The sequence below is a fragment of the Salvelinus sp. IW2-2015 genome, linkage group LG14, assembly GCF_002910315.2.
Source record: "Salvelinus sp. IW2-2015 linkage group LG14, ASM291031v2, whole genome shotgun sequence".
NCBI lineage: Eukaryota > Metazoa > Chordata > Actinopteri > Salmoniformes > Salmonidae > Salvelinus > Salvelinus sp. IW2-2015.
Genome location: NC_036854.1, coordinates 26498576 through 26509972, shown reverse-complemented (window position 1 = coordinate 26509972; position 11397 = coordinate 26498576). Strand labels below are relative to the sequence as shown.

At 47.4% G+C, this 11397-nt stretch overlaps 1 protein-coding gene across 1 annotated transcript in view; it reads right to left on the bottom strand.

Moving 5' to 3' along the window:
• Positions 1-11397, bottom strand: part of LOC111973468 (bone morphogenetic protein 7-like) — a 54562-nt gene that overhangs the window by 23324 nt on the left and 19841 nt on the right. The gene's annotated exons all lie outside the window — the stretch shown is intronic.

The window sequence follows — 11397 nt, the reverse complement described above, 5'->3', positions numbered from 1 at the left end:
GAAAGAGGTGTGGTTTAGTGGAGGAAGAGGTGTTGTTAGTGGAGGAAGAGTTGTAGTGGAGGAAGAGGTGTGGTTTAGTGGAGGAAGAGGTTGTTAGTGGAGGAAGAGGTGTGTTAGTGGAAGAAGAGGTGGTTTATTGGGGGAACTGGTGTGTTTGTGGGGGAAGAGGTCTACTGCTGTGGGCTTTGGCTGGTCCAGTCCTGCTGGCTGCAGACAGAACCTGAGGTAATGAGGGCATCCTTATCCTCGTCATCGCACTCCCTTATCATCCATGTTGTGATTCTAGAACCACACTCCCTTATCAATCCATGGTGTGATCTAGAAACACACTCCCTTATCATCCTGTGTGATCTAGAACCACACTCCCTTATCATCCATGGTGTGATTAGAACACACTCCTTATCATCCAGGTGGATCTAGAACCACACTCCCTTATCGAGTCCTTGGTGTGATCTAGAACACCACTCCAACTTAGTCATTCTCGTGGTGTCGTATCTAGAAGCCACATCTCCTTAATCATCGCAATGGGTGTGATCTTAGACCACACTCCTTTATCATCCATGGGTGATCTAGAACAACACTCCCTTTCATCCATGGGTGACTTAAACCACACTCCCTTATCATGCCATGGTGTGATCTAGAACCACACTCCTTTATCATCCATGGGCAGCTGATGACTAGCAAAATCTTGACCACACCTCTCCAGAGGTTATCATTCATGTGCGGACATTTCTTTGGTCCATAGTTGAATTAAAGAGGTACAAACAACACTCCCTCATCCGGATCCAATCTTAGTTAGACAAAACCTCCACAGTCCGCTATGGTGTGTCTAGGAACCACAACTCCATTATCATCCATCGTGTGCTGATCTGGACCACACTCCCTTATATCCATGGTGGTGATCTCAGAACCACATCCTATTCCATGGTGTGATCTAGAACCACCCAGCTTCCCTTTATCATCCATGGTGTGATCTAGAAACCACACCCTTTATATCATCCATGGTGGTGAATCATAGAACCCACACTGACCCCTTTTCATCCATAGGTGTGGTATCTAGGAACCTCACACTCCCTTAGCATCCATGTCGTGTGATCTAAGAACCACACTCCTCTTAATCAGTAGCATGTTGGTATCTAGAAACTCCAGGCTCCTTAATCATCCATGGTGCTGTATCTAGAAACCACATCTCTTCTCTCTACCTCATCCATGGTGTGATCTAGAACCACACTCCCTTAATCACAGGGTCGAACAAATCTTAATCATGGTGTGATCTACGACCACACTCCTTATCATCCATGGTCGTGATCTGAACCACACTCCCTTATCATCAAGTGGTGTGATCTAGAAACCACACTCCTTTATCATCCATGGTGTCGAACACATCCTTAGAAGTCCATGGCATCGGCCATAGCTCAGCTTATTTCACCATCGGTGTGATCTAGAAGCCATCACGCCTATCATCATCGTGGTGAATACTGACCACACCCTGCCCAAACTTGATCACATCCAATTCAGGTGATCTAGAGCAGTCCTGAAACACTGACTTCTCCACATTCCTATCCATATCCATGAGTGTGATCTATAGAGAACACCACAACTCCCCTTATCGTCCAATTGAGGTGTCAGAACACTGATCGTAATGAGTGGATCGCAAACCAGCATCCTGTTAATCATCTCTTGGTGTGACATCTATACACGTCTATACCGACGTATGATCTGCGCCTTTTCTTTTATCATTCCATTGGCAATTGTGATCTTACAGGCCACACTCCCTACATCCATGTGTAATCTAGCGCACTCCGTTACGTTGGTGTGATCTAAGAACCACTAACTCCTTTATCATCCATGGGTGTGATCTAGAACCACAACTCCCTTTATCGTCAACAAATGGTGTGCTCTGGACCACCACTCCCTTAATCATCCATGTGTGATCTAGAACCACACTCCGCTTATCATCCATGGTGTGATCTAGAACACACGCCGTTTATCACCATGTGTGATCTGGGACGAGGCTGAGGGCTGGATGAGCCCCGCTGTGCTGAGGGTGTGAGCGATGCTTGTATTTTTGTTGTATGGTATGTGGTACTGTATGTGTGTAGTGTATGGTTCTTTATGTGTGGTATGTGTATGTTGTACTTTATCGTGTGCGCGTGTGTGTAAAGTGGGTGACCTCAGGTAAATACTGAAGGCGATTGTATGAGAGGGGGAGTTTAATCCTCAAGGGGAGTATCTCTGGTAAACCCTAAATTAAAGAAGAGTGTCACCATCTCCAGGGTGCTGCTTGTCTTCGTAGCTGTGCCTCACTAGTGAGACGGGAACGGGGGTCCCACAGTGTATGTCCTCTACTCCCCGTGAGACCCTCCAAAGTGGATCTCCTCCTAATTGGGAAAACATATGCAGGAGGGACATGAGGTATGGAGATCGCGGGGGGGGGCTCACTAATGTAATGTCTCTAGGAGTGAAGCTATTGTAATTGATCAAACCAGTGAAGTATTTTTATACTATAGTACTGAACCCTCCCCTCCCCCCCTCCAAATCCCTGCTCTACCATTTAATTCACGCTCAGATTGTTGGGGAAGGGCTGGCGTGGTGGAGGTGAAGTGTGGGCTCTATGTCTGAATCTCACACGGGATTGCTGCATGGAAATCTGTTCAGAGCGGAAGAGCGGAACAGGATACTCCATCAAGACTGAGTTGTGAGGCGTCCGGCTGGCCTTGTACTGATGTGGCAGAAAACACACAGCCAGTGAATTCCAGCCCTTGGGAACTAGAAGGGTGATGGTGAATTGGTGATAGTGTGTGTGGTGAGAGAAAGTGTGTGTGTTTGTGTGTGTACTGAGCATGCTTTAGAGGAAGGAAAGCTGGGGCACACTCTGGTTATTGCTTCCTCCTCTCTCTCTCTCTCTTCTCTCTCTCTCTCTCCCTCTCTCTCCTCTCTCTCTCTCTCTCTCTCTCCTCCTCTCCCTCCCCCTCAACCTTCCTCTCTTTCTCTTCCCCTCTCTCTCTTCTCTCTCTCTCTCCCTCTCCCTCTCTCTCTCTCTGTGTGGTTTATTGAACTGTAGGGAAAGTGGTCTTTAGAGAGAGAGAGAGAGAGAGAGAGAGAGAGAGAGAGAGAGAGAGAGAGAGAGAGAGAGAGAGGAGGAAGCAATAACCAGAGTGTGCCCCCAGCTTTCCTTCCTCTAACCATGCTCAGTCACACACAAACACACACACTTTCTCTCACCACACACACTATCACCAATTCACCATCACCCTCTAGTTCCCAAGGGCTGGATTCACTGGCTGTGTGTTTTCTGCCACATCAGTACAAGGCCAGCCGGATGCCTCACAACTCAGTCTTGATGGAGTATCCTGTTCCGCTCTTCCGCTCTGAACAGATTTCCATGCAGCAATCCCGTGTGAGATTCAGACATAGAGCCCACACTTCACCTCCACCACGCCAGCCCTCCCCAACAAATCTGAGCAGTAAATTAAATGGTAGAGCAGGGATTTGGAGGGGGGGAGGGGAGGGGTTCAGTACTATAGTATAAAAATACTTCACTGTTTGATCAATTACAATAGCTTCACTCCTAGAGACATTACATTAGTGAGCCCCCCCCCCCCGCGATCTCCATACCTCATGTCCCTCCCTGCATATGTGTTCCCAATTAGGGAGGAGATCCACTTTGGAGGGTCTCACGGGGAGTAGAGGACAGTACACTGTGGGACCCCCGTTCCCGTCTCACTAGTGAGGCACAGCTACGAAGACAAGCAGCACCCTGGAGATGGTGACACTCTTCTTTAAGTTTAGGGTTTACCAGAGATCATCCCCTTTGAGATTAACATCCCCCCTCCATACAATCGCCTTCAGTATTTACCTGAGGTCAACCACTTACACACACGCGCACACATAAAGTACAMACATACACATACACACATAAAGTACACACATACACATACACACATACAGTACACACATACACATACACAAAAATACAAGCACGCTCACACCCTCAGCACAGCGGGGCTCATCCCAGCCCTCAGCCTCGTCCCAGATCACACCATGGATGATAAAGGAGTGTGGTTCTAGATCACACCATGGATGATAAGGGAGTGTGGTTCTAGATCACACCATGGATGATAAGGAGTGGTGGTCCCAGATCACACCATGGATGATAAAGGAGTGTGGGTTCTAAGATCACACATGGATGATAAAGGAAGTGTGGTTCTAGATACACCCATGGATGATAAGGGAGTGTGGTTCTAGATCACACCATGGATGATAAGGGAGTGTGGTTCTAAGATACACCATGGATGATAAGAGGAGTGTGTCCGTAGATCACACCATGGATGATAAAGGAGTGTGGTTCTAGATCACACCATGGATGATAAAGGAGTGTGGTCTAGATCACACCATGGATGATAAGGGAGTGTGGTTCTAGATCACACCATGGATGATAAGGAGTGTGGTCAGATCACAACATGGATATGAAAGGGAGTGTGGTTCTAGATCACACCATGGATGATAAGGAGTGTGGTTCTAGATCACACAATGGATGATAAGGGAGTGGTTCTAGATCACACCATGGATGATAAGGGAGTTGTGGTTCTAGATCACACCATGATGATAAGGAGTGGTGGTTCTAGATCACAACCATGGATGATAAGGGAGTGTGGTTCTAGATCACACCATGGTGATAAGGGAGTGTGGTTCTAGATCACACCATGGATGATAAGGGAGTGTGGTTTCTAGATCAACCATGGATGAATAAGGGAGTGTGGTTCTAGATCACACCATGGATGATAAGGGAGTGTGGTTCTAGATCACACATGGATGATAAGGAGTGTGGTTCAGATCACACCATGGATGATAAGGGAGTGTGGTTCTGATCACACCATGGATGATAAGGGATGTGGTTCTAGATCACACCATGGATGATAAGGGAGTGTGGTCAGATCACACCATGATGATAAGGAGTGTGGTTCTAGATCACACCATGGATGATAAAGGAGTGTGGTTCTAGATCCACCATGGATGATAAGGGAGTGTGGTTCTAGATCACACCATGGATGATAAGGGAGTTGTCAATCACACATGGATGATAAAGGAGTGTGTCTAAGATCACACCATGGATGATAAAGGAGTGTGGTTCTAATCAGACCATGGATGATAGAGTGTGTTCTAGATCACACCATGGATGATAAGGAGTGTGGTTCTAGATCACACCATGATGATAAGGAGTGTGGTTCTAGATCACACCATGGATGATAGGGAGTGTGTTCTAGATCACACCATGGATGATAAGGAGTTGTTTCTAGATGCACACCATGGATGAAAGGGAGTGTGGTTCTGATCACACCATGGATGATAAGGAGTCGAGGACGAGGATAAGGATGCGCCTCATTCACCTCAGGTTCTGTCTGCAGCCAGCAGGACTGACAAGCCCAAAGCCCACAGCAGTAGACCTCTTCCCCCACAAACACACCAGTTCCCAATAACACTACACACTCTTCCTCCACTAACACACCTCTTCCTCCACTAACACACCTCTTCCTCCACTAACAAACCTTTCCTCACCTAACACACCTCTTCCTCCACTAACACACCTCTCCTCCATACACACCCCAATAACACACCTCTTCCTCCACTAACACACCTCTTCTCCACTAACACCTCTTCCTCCACTAACACACTCTTCCCCAAAACACACCAGTTCCCCAATAACACACTCTTTCCCTCCACTAACACACCTTTTCCTCCACTAACCACACCAGTTCCCCAATAACACAACCCTCTTCCTCCACTAACACACCTCTTCCTCAACTAACACACCTCTTCCTCCACTAACACACCTCTTCCTCCACTAACACACCTCTTCCTCCATAACACACCTCTTCCTCCAAACACCTCTCTCACAACACACCTCTCTCCACTAAACACACCTCTTCCTCCACTAACACACCTCTTCCCCCACCACCATTTCCCAATAACACACCTCTTCCTCCACTAACACAACCTCTTTCTCCAACTAACACCAAATTCCTCATAACACACCAGTTCCACAATACACACCATTTCCCACTAACACACCTCTTCCTCCACTAACACACCTCTTCCTCCACTAACACACCTCTTCCTCCATCTAACACACCTTCCTCCACTACACACCTCCTTCCCTCCACTAACACACCTCTTCCTCACTAACACACCTCTTCCTCCATAACACCCTCTCCCCACTAACACACTCTCCTCAATAACCCTCTTCCTCATAACACACCTCTTCCTCCACTAACACACCTCTTCCTCCACTAACACCCTCTTCCTCCACTAACACACCTCTTCCCCACAAACACACCTTCCCCAAATAACACACCTCTTCCTCCACTAACACACCTTTTTCCTCCACTAACACACCTTCCCCATAACACTACCATCCAACACACCTCTTCCTCCACTAACACACACTCTTCTCCACAACACACCTCTTCCTCCACTAACACACCTCTTCCTCACTAACACACCTCTCCTCCACTAACACACCTCTTCCTCCACATAACAACCTCTTCTCCTCCACTAACACACCTCTTCCTCCCTAAACACACCTCTTCCTCCACTAACACACCTCTTCCTCCATCTAACACACCAAAAACCCCTTCCTCCACTAACACATCCCCTTCTCTCCACTAACACACCTCTTCCTCTCACTAACACACCTCTTCCTCCACTAACACACCTCTCCTCACTAACACACACTCTTCCTCCACTAACTACACCTCTTCCACCTCCACTAACACACCTCTTCCTGTCCACTAACACACCTCTTCCTCCACTAACAAACACTCTCTTCCTCCACCTCCAAACACACCTCTTCCTCCAGCTAACACACCTCTTCCTCCACTAACACACCTCTCCTCCACTAACACACTCTTCCTCCACTAACACACTCTTCCTCCACTAACACACCTCTTCCTCCAATAACACACCTCTTCCCCACATAACACACCTCTTCCCTCCACTAACACACCTCTTCCTCCACTAACACACCTCTTCCTCCACTAACACACTCCTTCCCCTCACTAACACACCACGTTCCCCACATAACACACTCTTCCTCACTAAACACACCTCTTTCCTCCACTAACACACCTCTCAACCAATAACACACCCGTTCCCCACACTAACACACCTCTTCCCACAACACACCCCCCAAACACACCTCTCCTCCACTACACACCTCTCCTCCCTAACACACCTCTTCCCCACTAACACACCTCTTCCCTCCACTAACACACCTCTTCTCACTAACACACCTCTTCCCACTAACACACCTCTTCCTCCACTAACACACCTCTTCTCCACTAACACACCTCTTCCCCACTACACACCTCTTCCTCCACTAACCACAACCCCTTCCCCCACTAACACACCTCTTCCTCCACTAACACACCTCTTCCCTCCACTAACACACCTCTTCCTCACTAACACACCTCTTCCTCCACTAACACACCTCTTCCTCCACTAACACACCTCTTCCTCCACTAACACACCTCTTCCCCCACTAACACACCCGTTCCCCCACTAACACACCCGTTCCCCCACTAACACACCTGTTCCCCCAAGGGGCCGTGTTAGCGGGGGCCTGAGAGAGGGGTCGCGGTATTCCAAATGACTTTACAACTCCCACTTAGCACCCATGGGTTTAAGATGGAGGCTTGAAACGCAATGGTCCATCGAGCTTTTCAAGACTGAAATCAAAGAGAATTGTTCTCCAATACATGCTGTTTAGATCAGCCAGAAAACATCCGTCTTGATTTAAACTGAACTGAGATCTAGAGTGAAAATGKAAATTGGGATTAGTAGAGATTGAGATGCTTCTTCTGAGAGGTATTCCGTGCTTCTTCTGAGCGTTATAAACGTCTTGCTAACAGTAGTTGGTGGAGACAGAGCAGTGTGTGTAGGGTCTGAGGGAGCTGGGAGAGTTAGGGTGGGCTGACCAGATGCAGACCTCCAGCACAGAGAGCGTGGTCACATGCTGGAGCACAACCACAGTGTGTGGTCACAAAGACAGTGCAAGTTTATGCACATACACACACACGCAGTGGAAAAGTACACAGAGCAACCCTAGAGACAGTGGGACCTGTGAAAGTATCCTGCAGACCTGATAATGGAATAGAATGTCTCGGATGATTCACCAGAAGATGGTGGGCGATACGACCAACAGAGAAAGAGATAAAAAGGGACACGGAAATAGAGGAGAGAAGAAGAAGAAGAAAGGGATGTTGGAAAGCTCTAATTGGTGCCTGTTTTCACGTTTCCACCTGCGCAACTTGTGGCTTTAGGGTCCCGCTGCTTTTGTCATCAGCCCCCACACAGTCTGGATGCTCTCCAGCCTCGGCACAGATACTAGTGTGAAATGACACAGAGGAAACTAAATGGGATACGCAACTCCAGGAGAGGGAGAGAGACAGAGAGAGAGAGACAGAGAGAAAGAGAGACAGAGAGAGAGAAAGAGAGAGAGAGAGAGAGAGAGAGAGAGAGAGAGAGAGAGAGAGGATACAATGAGAAAATAAACCAAAATGAGAAAGATTCACTTAAATTAATTGAGGTCGTGTTGACCTGTTTGTCACAGACTGAGTGAATTCAGGAAAAGTCTGGTACACAGAATAGAAGGTTAAGGAATGACAGAAAAGACAAGACAGAAGAAGGTAGAAAAGAGAGGGAGGGAGCTGAGAGCACAGAGGAGAGAGTGTCTGAAGTGTTAAGAAGGACCGTGCTGACGCTGAGGGAAAGAGAGATGGAGAGGTGGGTGGATGGTCAGGCGGCTCTGTGGTCAGTGGTCAACGGCGTCTCTCACTCTGTGTTTTCCATCCAGTCCCCTGTAAGGAGCCCCCTTCCGTTTAATCCCTCAGCATCCAGTCTTATCCCTCCCCGCCCGCAACCGCAAAGAAAAACAAGGTCTGTCTCCCCCCACAGCACTGCTCCTCAGGCCAGCTAGTAGCTACACACCACGACCCCCTCCCAAACCAAAGAGGCACTGTAGCAAAGTGTGGTGGTTAACACTCAGTGGATAGCAGGTCTCTAAAAGCTGCATTGGGGAGGTCTGTGTGTCAATGTCAGTGTGTTTCAGCTGCGTCATGGTTTGACAACATGAGGTTTAAGGGGAGAGCTAGCCCAGTAGTGTTCAGTCAGGGTTGCCCAAGTCGGCAGGGGAGAAGACCGATTATTTATGTTAATAATTCCTCACAGTAAGAAGGTTTTACTTGGGGCACCCCACCACTCTGATAAAGATGTTTGGATCCATGGATATTGTTGTTTTAAAACCCTGTTTCTGATTATAGCTGGAAACTATATTGCCTAACTCTTACGCTATTCCATTTAAGTAGAATGTTCATTACAAATCCATGACTGGAAGTGCAGAGAAGTCTGTTATATTACAGCTGTAATTCTCAAAGTTGTAAATAAACACTTTTATTTTTTTAACCTTTATTTAACTAGGCAAGTCAGTTWARAACACATTCTTATTTTCAATGACAGCCTAGGAACAGTGGGTTAACTGCCTTGTTCAGGGGCAGAATGACAGATTTTTACCTTGTCAGCTCGGAGGATTCAATCTTGCAACCTTCAGTTACTAGTCCAACGCTCTAACCACTAGGCTACCTGTCGCCCTTTTGACCTGAGGCATATAACATRCATTATTGTTAGCCACAATAGAAAACAACCAAACCCAAAAGAAGAGCTCGGGGTTAGACCCGAACCAACAATTCAGACTGTAAATGTACTCAACAATCCGCTTTGTCGTTAAGTCTTTCTAATTTGCTGTTGATTCAGGAATGAGCTGCCATACCCACAATGCATAGTTGTGAACTAAAGCGAGAGATAAAAGCCACTACAGTTTGCACAAGCTCTTCAATAAAATCTTTGCACCCCATCAAACAGTCAGACCAGACATGAAGAACATATTATTTTCGAAAGCCGTCGCCGATGGTGAAACCGATAAAAATGCAACACGGCCCAAGGCATGTGAAGAATTCATATCATGTTTATGTAATTATACTATGATTATCTCTGACTTCCCTCTCAGATTTGATGGCTTCTGATGGCTTCACACATCCCAATGCCAGTGTTCATGATTAAAGGTTTGTTCCTTGGGAAACTTTTGGGAGTTCACACGGGGGGGCTGAATATTCAAGAGGACTGCACATTATGAACCGAAGCCAAACAAAAAATACATTTCTCAAAGTAAAAAACTGTAAAAAGTTAAAAGGTACACTATGCAGAAATCTCAATTTTCTGGTTTGCAAAAATGTCCGTTTATGTGACAAGCAAAGTGTAGTGTAGAGAATAATTATAGCATCTAAACCGCTGTGAAATATATTTTCCATTACCAAAAAATATAGCATTTTCAGCTGTTTGAAGCTGGTGTAYAAWACCSAAAGTAAAAGACGTAAAAACAAAACTTAAGAACGGGAAGCATAGAAATAGCRCACATAGAACAGATCTACCGCTTCTTAGACTTGCTTTCAAAGGGAATGACAGATTTATAACTCACATCTCTATGTGAATTTGGCGGGTCGCCCAAACACTTACATATTTCAGTTCCTGGGCTTCCATTCAACTTCATACTCTATTTGTTGGCATTAGGAGTCCATGCAAAAACTCATCCCTTTGAAAAACATGCTTTTACTTATAAAAGTTTAGACTTTTCGCAGTCCCACATCTCTGCGGCGGAGGTGGTGGTCGTATCCATCTGCCTGAGGGGCTGCCATGCTCCACTTCCCCAAAGGGCCTGTCTCCACGTCCTGCTGGCCTGAAAGGCTTTGTTGWAATGCAGCTAGATGAGGTCTGGTTGTGGGGGTGGGAGTGGGGGTTTAGGGGTCCCTGGACACTCTTCCCGGGCTCTGATCCTCTACTTTGACCCGGAGCCTGCATCAAAGCATGCCCACCAGGAGACACCGGTCCAGGCATGGGTCACTGGCGGGACCGGGGGTTTACGACGGAGATGTACCCCCGTGCACACACACAAATGCACACACTCACATAGTCACAGCCCCCACAGAGCTCAACCCCCACACAGCTCAGCCCTCACACAGCTCAGCCCCCACACAGCTCAGCCACCACACAGCTCAGACCCCAATCAGCTCAGCCCGCAAAAAGCTCAGCCCCGAACACCAGCTCAGCCCCACACACTCAGCCCCACACAGCTTTCAGCCCCACACAGCTCAGCCCCACAGCCAGCCCCACACAGCTTCAGCCCCCACACAGCTCAGCCACCACACAGCTCAGCCCTCACACAGCTCAACCACCACACAGCTCAGCCCCCACACAGCTCAGCCCTCACACAGTCAAAGGCCCTACACAGTTCAGCACCGGTCAGAGCACAAAAAAATAGAAAATGAATGGGCAGTCCAACCCACC